This window comes from Salvelinus fontinalis, chromosome 1 (genome assembly GCF_029448725.1).
Source record: "Salvelinus fontinalis isolate EN_2023a chromosome 1, ASM2944872v1, whole genome shotgun sequence".
Lineage (NCBI taxonomy): Eukaryota > Metazoa > Chordata > Actinopteri > Salmoniformes > Salmonidae > Salvelinus > Salvelinus fontinalis.
In genome coordinates, this window is record NC_074665.1 from 30,568,834 (window position 1) to 30,590,348 (window position 21,515).

General features: G+C 45.2%; 1 long non-coding RNA gene across 1 annotated transcript in view; it reads right to left on the bottom strand.

Annotated features, from left to right (window-relative positions):
* The window catches only part of LOC129852874 (uncharacterized), a 34,177-nt gene that overhangs the window by 4,216 nt on the left and 8,446 nt on the right, over positions 1-21,515 (bottom strand). Inside the window, exon 2 of the long non-coding RNA XR_008759054.1 lies at positions 11,797-12,136. This is a non-coding gene — a long non-coding RNA (uncharacterized LOC129852874). The remainder of the gene's footprint in view (positions 1-11,796; positions 12,137-21,515) is intronic.

Here is a 21,515-nt window from a genome sequence, read left to right on the forward strand (position 1 = left end):
ACTTTAGCCTGCTACGTTAGGTCGTAAACATGCCCTGGACAACTCTGTGGCTATCAATATCAAAACGTACAGATCACTTCAAATAGGACACCAACACACTGTGTCCTTTTGGACAGCAGACCAACGTACGATCTGTAGTCCATGAAGAATTCTGGACGCCCACACATCAGGGTTGAACTCTCAGGCAAGGACGAGTGTGGTGAGTAGGGAGAAAAAGGACACACACACACACACACACACACACACACACACACACACACACACACACACACACACACACACACAGCAATTATGTTCATTGTATTCCCATCCGGTTGTAGAAAAAGCATCTTCGTTTTAGTCATCTGGTTCTATCATATCTGATGGTGAGCTGACATGGTATCTGACCCTGCTCTGCCCCAACGTACACATGGATGTATAGACATGGATGTTCTTTAGATTAGAGCGCAATGAGGTGATGTTATCAGTGGAGGCAGACGCAGGGACAATAAGGGTGGCTCCTGTGTTTTCACCGGGAGAAGAAGCTGGGAAAATAGAGGAAGGGTGTTTCTTGAGGAGAGAAAGTCACACTCTTAATATTTGTCTGTGTCTGTGTCTGTGTCTGTGTCTGTGTGTGTGTGTGTGTGTGTGTGTGTGTGTGTGTGTGTGTGTGTGTGTGTGTGTGTGTGTGTGTGTGTGTGTGTGTGTGTGTGTGTGTGTTAGTTTGAGAGTCCATCAATGTCCCAAGACCTGAGTCACAAAATTCTTTGGAAAACAAAGATCAAAAGCTTCCTAGCCACACACACACGCAGACACACAACCCAAATGATATCCAGCCCTAGGGTAACCCCCTGCCAAACTAGATTTAGCACCCCTCATTCCGGGAACACTCCCCAATCCTAGTGAGAAACCACGTCAGTGCTCCTCACCACCTCCAACATGTGTATGCGTTTGGCACTGTGGCAGAGACGGCAATAGAAAAACATAGATAATATAAAATGACCCCGTAATCTAAGTATTTACAACATATCCACTAGGGTTGGGCGATGTCAACTTGTGTTATCGTGAGTATGTACTCATAAAACATTGTGATATATGATAGCATCTCCCCCTATTGGCCAACCGGTTTTTGTTTTATTACAAAACAAAACAAAAAAACGTGCATGCTACAACTGGATGAATCATGACAAAAGATAGTTGTTGAAAGCCTGGACAGAGGCTAAGTACAGGAAAATATTTTATAAATTCTTTTGATGGTGCTTCAGCATGGAACAGGTTTGTGTGTCTGTCTGTGCACATGACAGAGCAAAGCGACAGTCGACTGATGAGGAACAGGGTGCCTTGCCATAGTGAGTTTGGTTCTAAATCATTGGCTGGATAGAATCAAAGTCTACCGTCTACAGAACTGGATAATTTGCCACATCTGCCTCTTTTCATATTTTTTTGTTCAATCTATCATAAAGCTGTGATTGAGATTACTCTAGGCCTATAGAATCTGAATTGTATTCTTGTTCTTTTTGAAAGCGGCACGTTTAAGACAACACCTTCTTTGGCTATTAGAATATTTGGTAAATAGGCTACGGTTCATAACTTGAACTTGTCTTAAAGCTTTTATGATAGGCCTAGTAGGAGGATAGGTTATTGGCCATTTGGTTTTCAACCTCGCATGGAGGGATTTTCCCGTCCCGCATGGATAATTTCTTTCTTAATAAACTTAAACTACAAAGCCGGCCCGATTGCGTTAGCTTAGGTCCTTATTCCAGCATACCCGGAAGATACAGAGACAGAGGAACCGAAACAAGCAAACAGAGCTAACAATAAACGTCACTTAAAATAAGAATGAAAGCTTTTCTGCATATTCCTTATACCATTCCAAACTGTTACTGAGGGGAGGTAAGAATAATGTGTGTAATGTATGAAGTGAGATCCCTAAGTTAGCAATGTGGGTCAACACACAAGTAAACTTAGCTGAAAACGGAGCAGGGGGAGATGAGTGTGTGTGTGTGTGGGCGCGTTCGCTCACCAAATGCTGCCCGGGGCCAGTGACGGACTTCTCCGTCACAGTTAGCTAGCTAACGTTACTGTTTCATACCCTCTCGACTGAGGTGAATTAGCTAATTAGCTAGCTAGTAGCTACGACAGCCTGTTCAGCTCTAGCCTCCAGCTATCTGTCAGATAGTGATATGAGGTGGCTATTATTATCTAATGGCTGTTCTTTGTATGGAAATGTTTTGTAACCTTTGTTTTGTCCTGTTTCAACAGAAGTAAATGAACTTGGCTAGCTTTCAGCAGTTGATGTACCGTTAGAGCTGGCCAAAAGTTAGCTAGCTCTCTCTCTCTCTAATATCTAGCTTGCAATTCTTTTGGCCTCAATCACACTAGACCTGAATCAAACGATGAAACCAGTGGCCAAATGATTGAAGGCCGATATTCAGACGTTTTTTTTGTGCAATGCGAGTTTTCATTAGAGTCAGTGTAGTAATGTAGCATTATTGATCGGTCAGTTTCCCTAGCTAATTCCTTACTTTTCACACGGACACAGTAGCTAATAAACAGCTCTACAGGCTTCACTGTCATGGTGCACAGTCAGTCAGTACACAACACTATGCTCGCCATGTCTTAATTAACAGGATCAGATGGTGACAGGTGTCCCAGCAGGGTCAGACAACCGGCAGACCAGTCTACGGAGCTCAGGTGAATTTTAAAGTATATTAACAATATCAGTGAATGATACAAAGTTACATCTTGACTTGATGGGTAGACCTATAGTAGCTATAGTAGAGCAGATTAAGCGTAAAGCTACAGTCTGGGATCTGGGAATAATGGGAATTTTAATTGTTGAACCATTGATTTTATTCTTGGATAATATAAATGTACCGTACACCAAGTTATTCTTTGTCGTGCTTCATTTAAGCATAACAGATGTTGACAGGGGTCTCAGCAGGGTCAGGCAGCCAGGAAGGACAAGTCTGTGACGGACCTGAGGTGAATTAGTGCAGATACAACACTTTCTCTCTGTGCAGCAAACACTGGACAAGCCGGATGCTTTAAAGACTGCATTTTCCCGATGACACAACATGAAAAAACTCAAATGTGAGGAAGACCTGGTATAAGATATTGATGATGAATGGCTACAGATGTGTTTGAATTCCCAGCCACATTCATATAATCTCAGACATAAATTACTACAGTTGAAGACCACCCACAGAACGTACTCTATCCCTGTGAAACTGAATAACATGCACTCAGAAATGTCATTCCTCTGCTGGAGATGTAAAAGACAAAAAGGGGACAGGCGGTGGCACTCAGAAAGTATTCAGACCCCTTGACTTTTTCCACATTTTTGTTACGTTACAGCCTTATTCTAAAATTGATTAAATAAAACGTTCTCCTCATTAATCTACACACAATAACCCCATAATGACAAAGCAAAAACAGGTTTTTAGAAATGGTTGCAAAAGCAGAAACACCTTATCTACATAAATATTCAGACCCTTCGTTATGAGACTAGACATTGAGCTCAGGTACATCCTGTTTCCATCCATCATCCTTGAGATGTTTCTACAACTTGATTGGACTCCACCTGTGGTAAATTTAAATTGATTGGACATGATTTGGAAAGGCACACACCTGTCTATATAAGGTTCCACAGTTGATAGCGCATGTCAGAGCAAAAACCGAGCCATCAGGTCAAAATGAATTGTCCGTAGAGCTCCGAGACAGGATTGAGTCGAGGCACAGGCCTGGGGAAGGGTACCAAAAATGTTCTGCAGCATTGGAGGTCCTCAAGAACAGAGTGGCCTCCATCATTCTTAAATCGAAGAAGTTTGGAATCAACAAGACTCTTCTTAGAGCTGGCCGCCGACCAAACTGAGCAATCAGGGGAGAAGGGCCTTGGTCAGGGAGGTAACCAAGAACCCGATGGTCACTCTGACAGAGCTTCAGAGTTCCTCTGTGGAGATGTTAGAACCTTCCAGAAGGACAACCATCTCTGCAGCACTCCACCAATCAGGCCTTTATGGTAGAGTGGCCTGATGGAAGCCACTCCTCAGTAAAAGGCACATGACAGCCCGCTTGGAGTTTGCCAAAAGGCACCTAAAGGACTTAGACCATGAGAAACAAGATTCTCTGGTCTTATGAAACCAAGATTGAACTCTTTGGCCTGAATGCCAAGTGTTATGTCTGAAGGAAACCCGTTACCATCCCTATGGTGAAGCATGGTGGTAGCAGCATCATGCTGTGAGGATATTTTTCAGCAGCAGGACCTCAGACTGGGGCGAAGGTTCACCTTCCAACAGGACCAGGACCCTAAGCACACAGCCAAGACAACGCAGGAATGGCTTCGGGACAAAGGCGCAGCCAGAGCCCAGACTTGAACCCAATTGAACATCTCTAGAGTGTCCTGAAAATAGTTGCACAGCGACGCTCCCCATCCAACCTGACAGAGCTTGAGAGGATCTGCAGAGAAGAATGGTAGAAACTCTCCAAATACAGGTGTGCCAAGCTTGTAGCGTCATACTCAAGAAGACTTGAGGCTGTAATCGCTGTCAAAAGGTGCTTCAACAAAGTACTGAGTAAAGGGTCTGAATACTTGAGTAAATGTCATATTTAATTTTTTTATTATTTGCGATAATGTCAATAACTGTTTTTGCTTTGTCATTATGGGGTATTGTGTGTAGATTGATGAGGAAACAAAACAATTTAATCTTCATTTTAGATTAAGGCTGTAATGTAACAAAATGTGGAAAAAGTCCAAGAGTCTGAATACATTCCGAATGCACTGTATTGGCACATGCTAAGGTCTTTGTGAAGGCTGGCTGAATTATGAATTTTATTACAATATTCAGGTTATGCTAGTCAACTTTCATAAGGTCTGGATGCCTTATATGGAATACAGTACGACAAAAAGGAGTCTGTATTGAAACCCTTATGTCCATGAGTTTGCCTACAACTCCAGCACCTGCGGAAAGTACCTGCATGTGCATAAGTTCTTCAGCTTTTGTATTGAAAACCTGCCCACATCAGGGGCGATACCTATTTAGGCAATCCCTAGCTGCTGGGCTGCTCAGTCCTGGGACTGGGGGGTCTGCCGTCCTGTGGGTTGTCACTCTGGCCTTGGCCTAACACACCCAAAACCAATCATGAACGTTTCACTAAGATCCTAAAGCTGAGTGGGGTGTGTTAGGTTGGGGCGCTGCAGGGTGGGGGCAGGACGGGCGACCCAGCTATATTGTGTGCAAGTAAAATGAGCTTTACAGTACTATTAGGCCTGTACTTTTGTTTCCAAACTTTTCCCTTGGGAATAAAAAAAAAGAAGGTGGGAAGGAAATAGTGTTGGGAGAGAGTTGAATTATTGACTAGACTGGTTGGGGCCGGGCGTGCAGGCAGCTTGAGCTGGCTGGGCGGTTTGACTGAAATTTGACAGAGGATGTCTTAAAGACAATCAAAAGTATTCCTACTTTTTTATTTTATTTATCATTTTTAATTTGTTCAGCTATTGGTTAAAGGTGCAACACAATATAGATTTTTGAATTACATTTGATCTAGTTCAGTCATCAATCACTAAACATATTTAATAATGATCTCGTACCTAGCTTGATGAATGTGTGCAGTTTTGCTTCTTTTTTGCTGTTCTAAATAAAGATGTCTAGAAGGGCCATGGGTCATATTGGATGGTGTAGAAATGCAAGAAATGGGCTTTAGATGCCCCCCAAAAAATGATGGTGGAGGACCCCCCCGCCCGGTTATGGCCCCCCCACTTCTAAAACCAAAGTTGCGCCCCTGGCCCCAGACACACTACTGCACCCACACCCTGATCAGAGAGACACAAACACACACACATTTATGTTACAGCAGAGCATGGTAGATGGCATGTACCACCAGTCTAGAGGCCAGGATCAGGGCAGCACAGTACAACACACACACACACACAAAACTGCAGTAACACACTGCACAAATGGACCCCTACTACACAACACCATTCAATTGAGATGTGTGTAAAACAGAGCTAACATGCCATTACACCACATGGAGACTAGGGCAGGAACCCAACCGTCTGTTACACAACTCTAATCATAACCTTGAAAAGCCTCCACAAAAGGAAAAGTGATCCTGCTCACACAGATTGAGTATTTTTCCTGAGAGGCAAGTCTTTGTAATCCAATCCTTACTCTCCACTCTCATTCACTCATTGTTAATACAGCGGTGTGTGTATTGGGGCCCCTACACACACACGGACGGACACAGACACACAGTCGGCCAGCTCTCCACAACTGTCGCCAGGTGCTGGGCAGTTGGGCACCTAACATGGGGCCTAGAGTGAAGTGAGACTGCTGGGTAAATCTATCTCCTTCATCCACGGTTCTGTCTCTGAATACAGGAGTGACTGCCTCACAGCCACAGGTATGTGGGTTCTTTCATAGACGGACGGAGAGAGAGAAAAGGAGGGAGGCTACGCTTCACCTACTGTACTCCCACCTTTCCATTAATGCCTGTACATAAATCACAGACGGCTTAGGGCTGTTTGGCAGCAGGGTTTCAATATAGGACAGGGTACCATTACCGGTGGCCATTTTGACATCACTCTTAAAGTTCCAGTACCAGTCAAAAGTTTGGACACACCTACTCATTCAAGGTTTTTTCTTTGTTTTTACATTGTTAAATCATAGAATAATAGTGAAGACATAAAAACTTGGAAATAACACATACACAGCATTAGTAACTAAAAAAGTGTTAAACAAATCAATATATATTTTAGATTTTTCAAAGTAGCCACCCTTTGCCTTGATGACAGCTTTTCACACTCTTGGCATTCTCTCAACCAGCTTCACCTGGAATGTTTTTTCAACAGTCTTGAAGGAGTTCCCACATATGCTGAGCACTTGTTGGCTGCTTTTCCTTCCCTCTGCGGTCCAACTCATCCCAGACGATCTCAATTGGGTTGAAGTCGGGTGATTGTGGAGGCCAGGTCATTTGATGCAGTACTCCATCACTGTCCTTCTTGGTCAAATAGCCCTTACACAGCATGGGAGGTGTGTTTTGGGTCATTGGCCTGTTGAAAAACAAATTATAGTCACACTAAGCGCAAACCAGATGGGATGGCGTATCGCTGCAGAATGCTGTGTGCCTTGAATTGTAAATAAGTCACCAACAGTGTCACCAGCAAAGGCACCCACACACCTCCATGCATCAAGGTGGGAACCACACATGCGGAGATCATCCGTTCACCTACTGTGCGTCTCACAGAGACATGGCGGTTGGAACCAAAAATCTCAAATTTGTACTCATCAGACCAAAGGACAGATTTCCACCGGTCTAATGTCCATTGCTTGTGTTTCTTGGCCCAAGCAAGTCTCTTCTTCTTATTGGTGTCCTTTAGTAGTGTTTTCTTTGCAGCAATTTGACCATGAAGGCTTTATTCACGGAGTCTCCTCTGACCAGTTGATGTTGAGATGTGTCTGTTACTTGAACTCTGTGAAGCATTTATTTGGGCTGAAATTTAGGAGGCTGGTAACTCTAATGAACTTACAGGTTCATCATAGCGCTTGATGGTTTTTGCGACTGCACTTGAAGAACCTTTTAAAGTTCTTGAAATTTTCCAGATTGACTGACCTTCATGTCTTAAAGTAATGATAGACTGTCATTTCTCTTTGCTTATTTGAGCTGTTCTTGCCATAATATGGACTTGGACTTTTACCAAATAGGGCTATCTTCTGTATACCAACCCTACCTTGTCACAACAACTGACTGGCTCAAACACATTAAGAAGGAAAGATATTACACAAATTAACTTTTAACAAGGCACACTTGTTAATTGAAATGCACTCCAGGTGGCTACCTCATGAAGCTGGTTGAGAGAATGCCAAGAGTGTGCAAAGCTGTTATCAAGGCAAATGGTGGCTACTTGAAGAATGTCATATATAAAATATATTTAGATTTGTTTAACACTTTGGTTACTACATGATTTCCTATCTGTTATTTCCTAGTTTTGATGTCTTCACTATTATTCTACAATGTAGAAAATAGTACAAATAAAGACAACGCCTTGAATGAGTAAGTGTTCTAAAACTTTTTACTGGTACTGTTTATATACACTGCTCAAAAAAATAAAGGGAACACTAAAATAACACATCCTAAATCTGAATGAATGAAATATTCTTATTAAATACTTTTTTCTTTACATAGTTGAATGTGCTGACAACAAAATCACACAAAAATTATCAATGGATTTGAAGTCACACTCAAAATTAAAGTGGAAAACCACACTACAGGCTGATCCAACTTTGATGTAATGTCCTTAAAACAAGTCAAAATGAGGCTCAGTAGTGTGTGTGGCCTCCACGAGCCTGTATGACGTCCCTACAACGCCTGGGCATGCTCCTGATGAGGTGGCGGATGGTCTCCTGAGGGATCTCCTCCCAGACCTGGACTAAAGCATCCGCCAACTCCTGGACAGTCTGTGGTGCAGCGTGGCGTTGGTGGATGGAGCGAGACATGATGTCCCAGATGTGCTCAATTGGATTCAGGTCTGGGAAACAGGCGGGCCAGTCCATAACATCAATGCCTTCCTCTTGCAGGAACTGCTGACACACTCCAGCCACATGAGGTCTAGCATTGTCTTGCATTAGGAGGAACCCAGGGCCAACCGCACCAGCATATGGTCTCACAAGGGGTCTGAGGATCTCATCTCGGTACCTAATGGCAGTCAGGCTACCTCTGGCGAGCACATGGAGGGCTGTGCGGCCCCCCAAAGAAATGCCACCCCACACCATGACTGACCCACCGCCAAACCGGTCAGGATGTTGCAGGCAGCAGAACGTTCTCCACGGCGTCTCCAGACTCTGTCACGTCTGTCACATGTGCTCAGTGTGAACCTGCTTTCATCTGTGAAGAGCACAGGGCGCCAGTGGCGAATTTGCCAATCTTGGTGTTCTCTGGCAAATGCCAAACGTCCTGTACGGTGTTGGGCTGTAAGCACAACCCACACCTGTGGACGTCGGGCCCTCATACCACCCTCATGGAGTCTGTTTCTGACCGTTTGAGCAGACACATGCACATTTGTGGCCTGCTGGAGGTCATTTTGCAGGGCTCTGGCAGTGCTCCTCCTGCTCCTCCTTGCACAAAGGCGGAGGTAGCGGTCCTGCTGCTGGGTTGTTGCCCTCCTACGGCCTCCTCCACATCTCCTGATGTACTGGCCTGTCTCCTGGTAGTGCCTCCATGCTCTGGACACTACGCTGACAGACACAGCAAACCTTATTGCCACAGCTCGCATTGATGTGCCATCCTGGATGAGCTGCACTACCTGAGCCACTTGTGTGGGTTGTAGACTCCGTCTCATGCTACCACTAGAGTGAAAGCACCGCCAGCATTCAAAAGTGACCAAAACATCAGCCAAGAAGCATAGGAACTGAGAAGTGGTCTGTGGTCACCACCTGCAGAACCACTCCTTTATTGGGGGTGTCTTGCTAATTGCCTATAATTTCCATCTGTTGTCTATTCCATTTGCACAACAACATGTGACATTTATTGTCAATCAGTGTTGCTTCCTAAGTGGACAGTTTGATTTCACAGAAGTGTGATTGACTTGGAGTTACATTGTGTTGTTTAAGTGTTCCCTTTATTTTTTTGAGCAGTGTATATATCTCGTGAATCACTCATAAGTTTGAAAAAAATCTAGATATTGTTTTTAGGCCATGTCGCCCAGCCCTAATGAGTCTTTTTCCCCTGTTAAAAACAGTCCTAGGGGCAGTCCAAAACAGAGCTCATTTGAAGTATCCATCCCCTAGGCTAACAAGTGAATGCAGTTTGGGCATTGTAAAATAGGAAAAATACTTTGCAAACAACTCTTGTAAGTGCACATAAAGTAAACATCCACAGTTCTGGTACTGTAGCTCCCCTCCTTACATTTACCTCTGTCCTCATAACATACAGCTGGATACATTGTCTCACATTTCTACCTGCAAAAGGACCTACCACAAGGACAACCGGTAATTAAGTTAAAATATAATTTTATTCAACATTCTGGCTTGTAGAGAAACTTTCCTGATCGAAACACTCATTTATGCCCGACGTAGAATTCAATCAAATCCAAATTTGGGTTGCCAGGCTACCTCTCTCCTTTTGTCTCTCTCTGTACTTCTCTCACTTTTCCCGTATCCTTCTCTCATTTATGCTTCTCTCACACCCCCCCCCCCCCCCCCCCCCCCCCCCCAACACCTGTTGACATTCCTTTTGCATATTTCTCTGTATTATTTATTTAACAGTGCGGCGCTGTTATTAAACCTTTTAAAATGAAAACCCCTTTATTGTGTGTGTGTGTGTGTGTGTGTGTGTGTGTGTGTGTGTGTGTGTGTGTGTGTGTGTGTGTGTGTGTGTGTGTGTGTGTGGTGTTGTAGTGAGTACGGGACATGAGCAGGTTATATGGCTTCTGAGGCCCTCAGCTCGTGACTGTGCTGCTGTCTCAGACAGATATTAAAGTAGCATGCCCCCACAGCTGGTCTCTAGTCTCTCTATCGGTCTCTCTGCTGCTCCATGGCTTTGACTTTTTACTACCCCATTTAATGAGCTCCCGTCTCACCATGCACTGAATCACACACAAGCGCTCTCTCCCAAACAGACACACGCATACACACACAAACGCACACATCCTCCACACACACATACACACACAAACGCACACACACACACACACACACACACACACACACCTTACTCAGCAAATCAGATCAGAGGCAGTAGGGATGACCAGGGACGTTCTCTTGATAAGTGTGTGAATTGGACCACTTTTCTGTCCTGCTAAGCATTCGAAATGTAACAAGTACTTTTGGGTGTCAGGGAAATTGTATGGATTAAAAAGTACATTATTTAGGAATGTAGTGGAGCAAAAGTAAAAGTTGTCAAAATTATAAATAGTAAAGTACAGATACCCCAAAAAACTACTTAAGTAGTACTTTTAAGTATTTTTACACCACTGCTCACAGGAACTTGAATACCCTGCTCTATTAAAGACCACCAGCTCCATCCCACACAGGAAGTCAGTCCAAACGCTGTGTTTTCTCCCAGAATGCTTTACTGGAGCAGAGGCTCGCCATGGAAACGGTGTCTTTGGCGCGGAGATGCACGACTTAACGGGCTGGCAGGTTAAAGATTAACGGTTGGGCAATAAAACTGCTCTCAGTAAAACACACACACGCACAAACATGCAGACACACGCACAAACACACGCAGACACATACACTCAGACACGCATACACATCCCAGCAGCGATGAGTCCTGTCAACTCTAACACAGCTTAATGATAGGAATGGCAGAGCAGAACGCTGGGTAACGGATGGCTGTCCAGTGTTTATGAGGGATTTAAAGATGATTCCTAAACAGGCTGCTCTTTTGACTTAAAACTCCACCGTATGGAGCGGTGCTGCCTGGTGGTGGAGTGGAAAGTTACCAAACCTCAGAGGGACCGAGGAAAAAGAGAGACACTGAGGTTCCCTCTGCCTGTGCTGTGTGCTTGGCGTAACCTCGTGGTGCTATTAAGCTCTCACGCAATAACGGATTTGTACCTGTAATCAATTCGCTATAATTGTCTGAGGTTTGTCACTGGGGAGAGTGGAGGTTGAATGAAATTGAGGTGCGTGGAGTTGTGGGTTTGATTCCCCCATAAGGTTTCATTCGTTGAAAATAGGTTGACTTAATAGTTTTGGAATAAACCACCAGCTAAATTACGAACTACCAAATAACCATACAATCGTGAGTTTATCCTGAAAACATTACCAGACTAGAGGAAAACTCTGGTCCTAGTGGCCCTCAGTGGGACATTACCTTGGAGACTGAAGCTGGAGACTGAGGGTGGGTCTCATGCAGGGCCAGGGTAGTGAGGGTAGAGATGATTGTCTCCTGGGGCCAGAGGGTGCCTCTCGACCCTTCTCCATCCCTCTCCTTTCCTTCCTTCCTGCCTCCTCTCTTCCAGCCACCTCAGGATCTCTCCCCGGGCCAGCTCACAGTGTGCGAGTACTGCAACAGACACCCCAGGAGCAGGGGTCTTCGCAATGTGGTTCCCTCTTTCTCCTCCTCCATGCCTCACAGCGTAGGGCTCTCCACGCTGGCGCTGAGTGCACATGTTTACAAGGAAGTCCAGTGTCTCCTCACGCAGCTCCTTTATCTTTGAATTTGAGGGAGACAGAAACTGAGTATATTAGAGAACTCATTGGCACACAACTGACAAACACATAGGGAAGGGAGGTGCTGCCAACCCTCTGAGGGTCTCGTCAACAGGTGAGGGGTGTACCGCCTTGTTGTACTCTGTTGGAATGGCTCATCATGACTCATTCCGTCTGTCCGGTCCAGGCTCCAATGGCTGACAGACGTACAATGACCACAAATGTACAAACACCAGTTTCCTCCAAAACACAGCCTTACAGCACTACCAGGCCGGTTATTGGTAACTCAATATTATTCTGTAGCTCCATTCCCCTCCACCCCTAAGCCTTACTACAAACGCCCCAAAACTGTCCATCCAAGACATCTCACATGGCCTCTGACGACCAGCTCAATTAGTTTAACACACACACACACACAACTCCTCCTCTTTTTCCTCATTCTCCTCTTATTTGTCCCTCCCCTCCACCCAAAAATGACGCAACAACAGTGCAACTCAATCTGGCCCCTGAGCGCCGCTCAAGATGGGCCGGACAAAAGGGCGGGAAACGTCGCATTCCCCCGGAGACGGCCTAGGTTTACTGTGGAACCAAACCCTCAAAAGGGATTGGCTGCCACGAGTGGCCCGTAATAGCCATAATGGGAGGACAGTAATGATGAAGGGATGAGAGAGGTGGGAGAGGGACTGGGGGGAAGAAGATGACTGGAGAAGATTGGGAGCAAGTCAGAGAGAGAGAGAAAGCGGGGCTGTCTGGATTTGGGGGAAGGGGTTGTATGTCGACGGGATAGGCCGGTTGGGGTTCGGGAAAGGGGTTGCCAAGCCTTTCCTCTCAGTTAAACCCCCATGTAAAAGCATACACGTGCATGCACGCTCAATCAATACATTACACAACTCAAGTGTACCAGTCTCACACCCCCCACACACTGGTTCCTGGCAGAGCTGGAGGGAAGTGAATGGGAGCAAACAGGGAGCAGCCCACACTCCTGACTCTGGCTTCTCTTTCAACTAGCTCCAGACACTCATTATACCAGCTGTGTGTGTGTGTGTGTGTGTGTGTGTGTGTGTGTGTGTGTGTGTGTGTGTGTGTGTGTGTGTGTGTGTGTGTGTGTGTGTGTGTGTGTGTGTGTGTGTGTGTGTGTGTGTGTGTGTGTGTGTGTGTGTGTCTGTGTGCGTGTGTGTGTGTGTGTGTGTGTGTGTGTGTGTGTGTGTGTGTGTGTGTGTGTGTGTGAGAAAGAGAGATGGAGAGAGAGAAAACATCATTAGGCAGAGAGCAGAGCTGTTTTTATAATGGCATTTATTAAAATAGCTGAGACTCTGGGGGGGGGGGGGGGGCAGAGACATAATTAAGTTTGGAAATTAAAGGCGTTCCTCTACTGGCCACACGGGCTGTGTGTGTGTGTGTGTGTGTGTGTGTGTGTGTGTGTGTGTGTGTGTGTGTGTGTGTGTGTGTGTGTGTGTGTGTGTGTGTGTGTGTGTGTGTGTGTGTGTGTGTGTGTGTGTGTGTGTGTGTGTGTGTGTGCGTGCGTGCGTGCGTGCGTGCGTGCGTGCGTGCGTGCGTGCGTGCGTGCGTGCGTGCGTGCGTGCGTGCGTGCGTGCGTGCGTGCGTGCGTGCGTGCGTGCGTGCGTGCGTGTTTATAAGGTCCAGACAGTAGTCAGAGGAAACACACACGATCATACAGAGACCTGCTGTCACCATGACCACTCAACCACAGTACGACCATCAACCACACTCAAAACAGACCAGGGGCACACTGACTGAACACTGGTTCTAAATGACTCAATAGCCCATCCAGTTTAGCAGCGAATCTTATAAAAAAAACACAAATCATAACACAAAATAACAGAAACATACAAACTATACAACAATATTTCTCCCCTCCCTCCTCAAAAAATGTAAATGACAAAAATCTTAAAATAACTAAAAACCAGCACTCGCAAAACTGAGAAAAAAAACTAACGTTTAACATGTGGCCAAGGGGTGATGGTGTGAGGGAGTGTATTAGAGAACTATATTAGCATTATACACTACATGACCACAAATATGTGGGCACCTGCTCGTCGAACATCTCATTCCAAAAACATGGGCATTAATATGGAGTTGGTCCACCCGTTTCTGCTGTAACAGCCTCCACTTTCCTAGGAAGTCTTTCCACTAGATGTTGGAACATTGCTGCGTGGACTTGCCTCCTTTCAGCCACAAGAGCCTTAGTGAAGTCGGGCATTGATGTTTGGTGATTAGGCCTGGCTCACAGTCGGCGTTCCAATTCATCCCAAAGGTTTTCGATGGGGTTGAGGTCAGGGCTCTGTGCAGGCCGGTCAACTTCTTCCACAACGATCTTGACAAACTATTTCTGTATGGACCTCGCTTTGTGCACGGGGGCATTGTCATGCTGAAACAGGAAAAGGTCTTCCCCAAACTGTTGCCACAGTGGAAGAACAGAATTGTATAGAATGTCGATTTCTGTAGTTTTCCCTCTACTGGAACTAAGGGGCCTAGCTCGAACCATGAAAAACAGCCCCAGAGCATTATTCCTCCTCCACCAAACTTTACAGTTGTCACTATTCGGGCAGGTAGTCTTCTCCTGGCATCCGCCAAGCCCAGATTTGTCCGTCGGCCTGCCAGACGGTGAAGCGTGATTCATCACTCCAGAGAACGTGTTTCCACTGCTCCACAGTCCAATGGTGGGCGAGCTTTACACCAGTCCAGCCGACATTTGGCATTGCGCATGGTGATCTTAGGCTTGTGTGCGGCTGCTCGGCCATTGAAACCTATTTCATGAAGCTCCCGGCTAAAAAGTTATTGTGCTGACGTTGCTTCCAGAGGCAGTTTGGAACTCAGTAGTGAGTGTTGGAACCGAGGACAGGCGATTTTTACGTGCTATGCGCTTTCGCACTCGGCGGTCCCATTCTGTGAGTTTGTGTGGCCTACCACTTTGCGGCTGACCTGTTGTTGCTCCTAGACATTTTCACTCCACAATAACAGCACTTACAGTTGACTGGAGCAGCTCTAGCAGTGCAGAAATTTGACAAACTGACTTGTTGGAAAGGTGGCATCCTATGACGGTGCCATGTTCAAAGTCACTGAGCGCTTCAGTAAGGCCAGTCTACTGCTAATGTTTGTCTATGGAGATTGCATGGCGGTGTGCTCAATTTTATACACCTGTCAGCAACGGGTGTGGTTGAAATAGCCAAGACCACTAATTTGAAGGGGTGTCCACATACTTTTGTATATATAGTGTATGTGTGGGTCTATTAAAAACACAGGTCTAATATTTAAACAGAAATGAAATCACAACATTTGCTTTAAAAGGTAAACTCAGCTAAATTACAATGCCACGAGAAGCACCGCAGATATTGAGAAGAGCGAGATGTAGGGCCATATGAAATCTGTGTTGCGGAGAACGCAGAAGGAATCACGGAATCCGGACATTAAAATGTAATTCAACAATATTAAAACACGTATTGAACTTTTAAAAAATGCAATAATTGGTCCAAGTTAATCCTAAAACATGAACAAAACGCATCAGTGATTCATAGTTTCTGCAATCACAGCGCTACACAAACATCACTAACCAAACAACGGTCTCTTATCTGGTGTGCACTTGCATTCATGGTTAACTATACATAAATATATCTATTAAAAAAAAGTGTGATCTTGAGAGTGATACCTGAAAAAAGTTGTTAAAGGGATCATTAGAGATTTTGGTAAGGAGGCCCTTTATCCACTTCACATGAGTCATATTTTAGATTTGATTGATTAGGATCCCCATTAGCCAACACCAATGGCAGCAGCCAGTCTTACTGGTGTCCGACACATAACGAAAAAGACATTACAGACAAAAGATATTTACATCTTACATACATTTAAAAACATTAACATGTAGTGTGTGTGCACATCTATCAGTTACACATACAGTCCCTTCAGAAAGTATTCAGAAATATCACATTTACATAAGTATTCAGACCCTTTCCTCAGTACTTTGTTGAAGCACCTTTGGCAGCGATTACAGCCTCAAGTCTTCTTGGGTATGACGCTACAAGCTTGGCACACCTGTATTTGGGGAGTTGATCCCATTCTTCTCTGCAGATCCTCTCAAGCTCTGTCAGGTTGGATGGGGAGTGTCACTGAACAGCTATTTTCAGGTCTCTCCAGAGATTTTTTTTTTTATTATTTTTTTTTTATTTATTTCACCTTTATTTAACCAGGTAGGCAAATTGAGAACACGTTCTCATTTACAATTGCGACCTGGCCAAGATAAAGCAAAGCAGTTCGACACATACAACAACACATAGTTACACATGGAGTAAAACAAACATACAGTCAATAATACAGTGAAAATAAGTCTATATACAATATGAGCAAGTGAGGTGAGATAAGGGAGGTGAAGGCAAAAAAGATGTATATATAAATAAATAAAAAATAAAAAATAAATATATAAAAAGGCCATGGTGGCGAAGTAAACAATATAGCAAGTTAAAAAAATAACACTGGAATGGTTGGTTTGCAGTGGAAGAAGGTGCAAAGTAGAGATAGAAATAATGGGGTGCAAAGGAGCAAAATAAATAAATACAGTAGGTAAAGAGATAGTTGTTTGGGCTAAATTATAGATGGGCTATGTACAGGTGCAGTAATCTATGAGCTGCTCTGACAGCTGGTGCTTAAAGCTAGTGAGGGAGATAAGTGTTTCCAGTTTCAGAGATTTTTGTAGTTCGTTCCAGTCATTGGCAGCAGAGAACTGGAAGGAGAGGCGGCCAAAGGAAGAATTGGTTTTGGGGGTGACCAGAGAGATATACCTGCTGGAGTGCGTGCTACGGGTGGGCGTTGCTATGGTGACCAGCGAGCTGAGATAAGGGGGGACTTTACCTAGCAGGGTCTTGTAGATGACCTGGAGCCAGTGGGTTTGGCGACGAGTGTGAAGCGAGGGCCAGCCAACGAGAGCGGACAGGTCGCAGTGGTGGGTAGTATATGGGGCTTTGGTGACAAAACGGATGGCACTGTGATAGACTGCATCCAATTTATTGAGTAGGGTTTTGGAGGCTATTTTGTAAATGACATCACCGAAGTCGAGGATTGGTAGGATGGTCAGTTTTACAAGGGTATGTTTGGCAGCATGAGTGAAGGATGCTTTGTTGCGGAATAGGAAGCCGATTCTAGATTTAACTTTGGATTGGAGATGCTTGATGTGAGTCTGGAAGGAGAGTTTACAGTCTAACCAGACACCTAGGTATTTGTAGTTGTCCACATATTCTAAGTCAGAGCCGTCCAGAGTAGTGATGCTGGACAGGCGGGCAGGTGCAGGCAGCGATCGGTTGAAGAGCATGCATTTAGTTTTACTTGTATTTAAGAGCAATTGGAGGCCACGGAAGGAGAGTTGTATGGCATTGAAGCTCGCCTGGAGGGTTGTTAACACAGTGTCAAGAGAAGGGCCAGAAGTATACGGAATAGTGTCGTCTGCGTAGAGGTGGATCAGAGACTCACCAGCAGCAAGAGCGACATCATTGATGTATACAGAGAAGAGAGTCGGTCCAAGAATTGAACCCTGTGGCACCCCCATAGAGACTGCCAGAGGTCCGGACAACAGACCCTCCGATTTGACACACTGAACTCGATCAGAGAAGTAGTTGGTGAACCAGGCGAGGCAATCATTAGAGAAACCAAGGCTGTCGAGTCTGCCGATGAGGATGTGGTGATTGACAGAGTCAAAAGCCTTGGCCAGGTCAATGAATATGGCTGCACAGTACTGTTTCCTATCGATAGCGGTTAAGATATCGTTTATGACCTTGAGCGTGGCTGAGGTGCACCCATGACCAGCTCTGAAACCAGATTGCATAGTGGAGAAGGTATGGTGGGATTCGAGATGGTCGGTAATCTGTTTGTTGACTTGGCTTTCGAAGACCTTAGAAAGGCAGGGTAGGATAGATATAGGTCTGTAGCAGTTTGGGTCTAGAGTGTCTCCCCCTTTGAAGAGGGGGATAACCGCAGCTGCTTTCCAATCTTTGGGAATCTCAGACGACACGAAAGAGAGGTTGAAAAGGCTGGTAATAGGGGTGGCAACAATTTCAGCAGATAGTTTTAGAAAGAAAGGGTCCAGATTATCTAGCCCGGCTGATTTGTAAGGGTCCAGATTTTGCAGCTCTTTCAGAACATCAGCTGACTGTATTTGGGAGAAAGAGAAATGGGGAAGGCTTGGGCGAGTAGCAGAGGGGAGGGCAGTGCTGTTGACCGGGGTAGGGGTAGCCAGGTGGAAAGCATGGCCAGCCGTAGAAAAATGCTTATTGAAATTCTCAATTATAATGGATTTGTCGGTGGTGACAGTATTTCCTATCTTCAGTGCAGTTGGAAGCTGGGAGGAGGTATTCTTATTCTCCATGGACTTTACAGTGTCCCAGAACTTTTTTGAGTTTGTGTTGCAGGAAGCAAATTTCTGCTTGAAAAAGCTAGCCTTGGCTTTTCTAACTGCCTGTGTATACTGGTTTCTAGCTTCCCTGAAAAGTTGCATATCACGGGGGCTGTTCGATGCTAATGCAGAACGCCATAGGATGTTTTTCTGTTGGTTAAGGGCAGTCAGGTCAGGAGAGAACCAAGGGCTATATCTGTTCCTGGTTCTAAATTTCTTGAATGGGGCATGCTTATTCAAGATGGTGAGGAAGGCATTTTTAAAAAATATCCAGGCATCCTCTACTGACGGGATGAGATCAATATCCTTCCAGGATACCTCGGCCAGGTCAATTAGAATGGCCTGCTCGCTGAAGTGTTTCAGGGAGCGTTTGACAGTGATGAGTGGAGGTCGTTTGATCGCTGACCCATTACGGATACAGGCAATGAGGCAGTGATCGCTGAGATCTTGGTTGAAAACAGCAGAGGTGTATTTGGAGGGCAAGTTGGTTAGGATGATGTCTATGAGGGTACCCGTGTTTACGGAATTGGGGTGATACCTGGTAGGTTCATTGATAATTTGTGTGAGATTGAGGGCATCAAGCTTAGATTGTAGGATGGCTGGGGTGTTAAGCATGTTCCAATTTAGGTCGCCTAGCAGCACAAGCTCTGAAGATAGATGGGGGGCAATCAGTTCACATATGGTGTCCAGAGCACAGCTGGGGGCAGAGGGTGGTCTATAGCAGGCGGCAACAGTGAGAGACTTGTTTTTAGAGAGGTGGATTTTTAAAAGTAGGAGTTCAAATTGTTTCGGAACAGACCTGGATAGTAAAACAGAACTCTGCAGGCAATCCTTGCAGTAGATTGCAACACCGCCCCCTTTGGCCGTTCTATCTTGTCTGAAAATCTTGTAGTTAGGGATGAAAATTTCCGAATTTTTGGTGGTCTTCCTAAGCCAGGATTCAGACACGGCTAAAACATCTGGGTTGGCAGAGTGTGCTAAAGCAGTGAACAAAACAAACTTAGGGAGGAGGCTTCTAATGTTAACATGCATGAAACCAAGGCTATTACGGTTACAGAAGTCATCAAAAGAGAGCGCCTGGGGAATAGGAGTGGAGTTAGGTACTGCAGGGCCTGGATTCACCTCTACATCACCAGAGGAACAGAGGAGGAGTAGGATAAGGGTATGGCTAAAAGGTATTAGAATTGGTCGTTTGGAACGTCTAGAACAGAGAGTAAAAGGAAGTTTCTGGGAGCGATAAAATAGGTTCAAGGGATAATGTACAGACAAAGGTATGGTAGGATGTGAATACAGTGGAGGTAAACCTAGGTAATGGGTGATGATGAGAGAGATATAGTCTCTAGAAACATCATTGAAACCAGGTGATGTCATCGCATATGTGGGTGGTGGAACTGAGAGGTTGGATATATAGTGAGCAGGGCTAGAGGCTCTACAGTGAAATAAGCCAATAAACACTAACCAGAACAGCAATGGACAAGGCATATTTACATTAAGGAGAGGCATGCTTAATCGAGTGATCATAAGGGTCCAGTGAGTAGAGGTTGGTTGGGGGCACGGCGATCCAGACAGCTGGCCGGGTAGCTGGCTATCGGTAGCAAGATAACATAGGATGGAGGTCTGTTTTTATTTTATTTATTTTATTTTTTTTGTCACCTCGTTCGTTTCCGTCGGTAGATTAGTGGGGTTCCGTGTGGTAGAGGGGATCGATCCAATTGGCAAAATAGATATAGTGACCCAGGAAAAAGAAAAAAAAATTGTCCGGTATATTTATTTAGATAGCAGCCGATAAGACAGCTAATAATTAGCAGATGGGTATTCAGAAACGTCGCAATGGAAAAGCCTGTTGAAACCACCTCGGACAATTACGTCGGCAGACCAGTCGTGATGGATCGGCGGGGCTCTGTGTCGGCAATAAAGGGTCCAGTCCAATTGGCAAAAGAGGTATTGTAGCCCAATAATTCGCTGGTAGGCCTCTTCGGCTAGCCGGCAGATGGGCCTAGCTCGAGGCTAGCTCAAGGCTAACTGGTGCTTGTTTCGGGACAGAGGTATTAGCCAGTAGTAGCCACCTGGTTGCAGCTAGCTAGCGACGATGATCCGGTGTAATTGTCCAGAGCTTGCGTCAGGAATCCGGTGATGTGGTAGAGAAAAAGCAGTCCTATATTCTCTGGGTTGATATCGCGCCTGCAGACTGGCAGGTATTTGCCCGAGCTGAAGCTGGCTGGTGTCCGAGTTAAGGGCGAAGACCGCAGCAGTGGCTAACTGACTACTAGCTAGTAGCTAGTTATCTGGCTAGCTTCTGATTGGGGTTACGGTTCTAAAGTATAAAAAATAGCAGATCCGTACCACATTGGGTGAGGCGGGTTGCGGGAATGTATATTCAGTTCCAAGATGGAAAGTGAAATTAAAATATATACGAAATGTATACAAAAAATACGAGGACTATTTACGCGGGACAAGACGGGAAAAGACAAGACAAACACACGTCCGACTGCTACGCCTTCTTGGAGTCATTCTGATGTTCGAACAAGTTCAAGTCCGGACTCTGGCTGGGCCACTCAAGGACATTCAGAGACTTGTCCCGAAGCCACTCCTGCATTGTCTTGGCTGTGTGCTTAGGGTCATCGTCCTGTTGGAAGATGAACCTTCGACCAAGTCTGGAGGTCCTGAGTGCTATGGAGCAGGTTTTCATCAAGGATCTCTCTATACTTTGCTCCGTTTATCTTTCCCTCGATCCTGACTGTTCTCCCAGTCCCTGCCGCTGAAAAACATCCTCACAGTATGATGCTGCCACCACCATGCTTTATTGTAGGATTGGTGCCAGGTTTCCTCCAGATGTTACGCTTGGTATTCAGGCCAAAGAGTTCAATCTTGGTTTCATCAGACCAGATAATCTTGTTTCTCATGGTCTGGGAGTCTTTAGGTGCCTTTTGGCAAACTCCAAGTGGGCTGTCATGTCCCTTTTTACTGAGGAGTGGCTTCCGTCT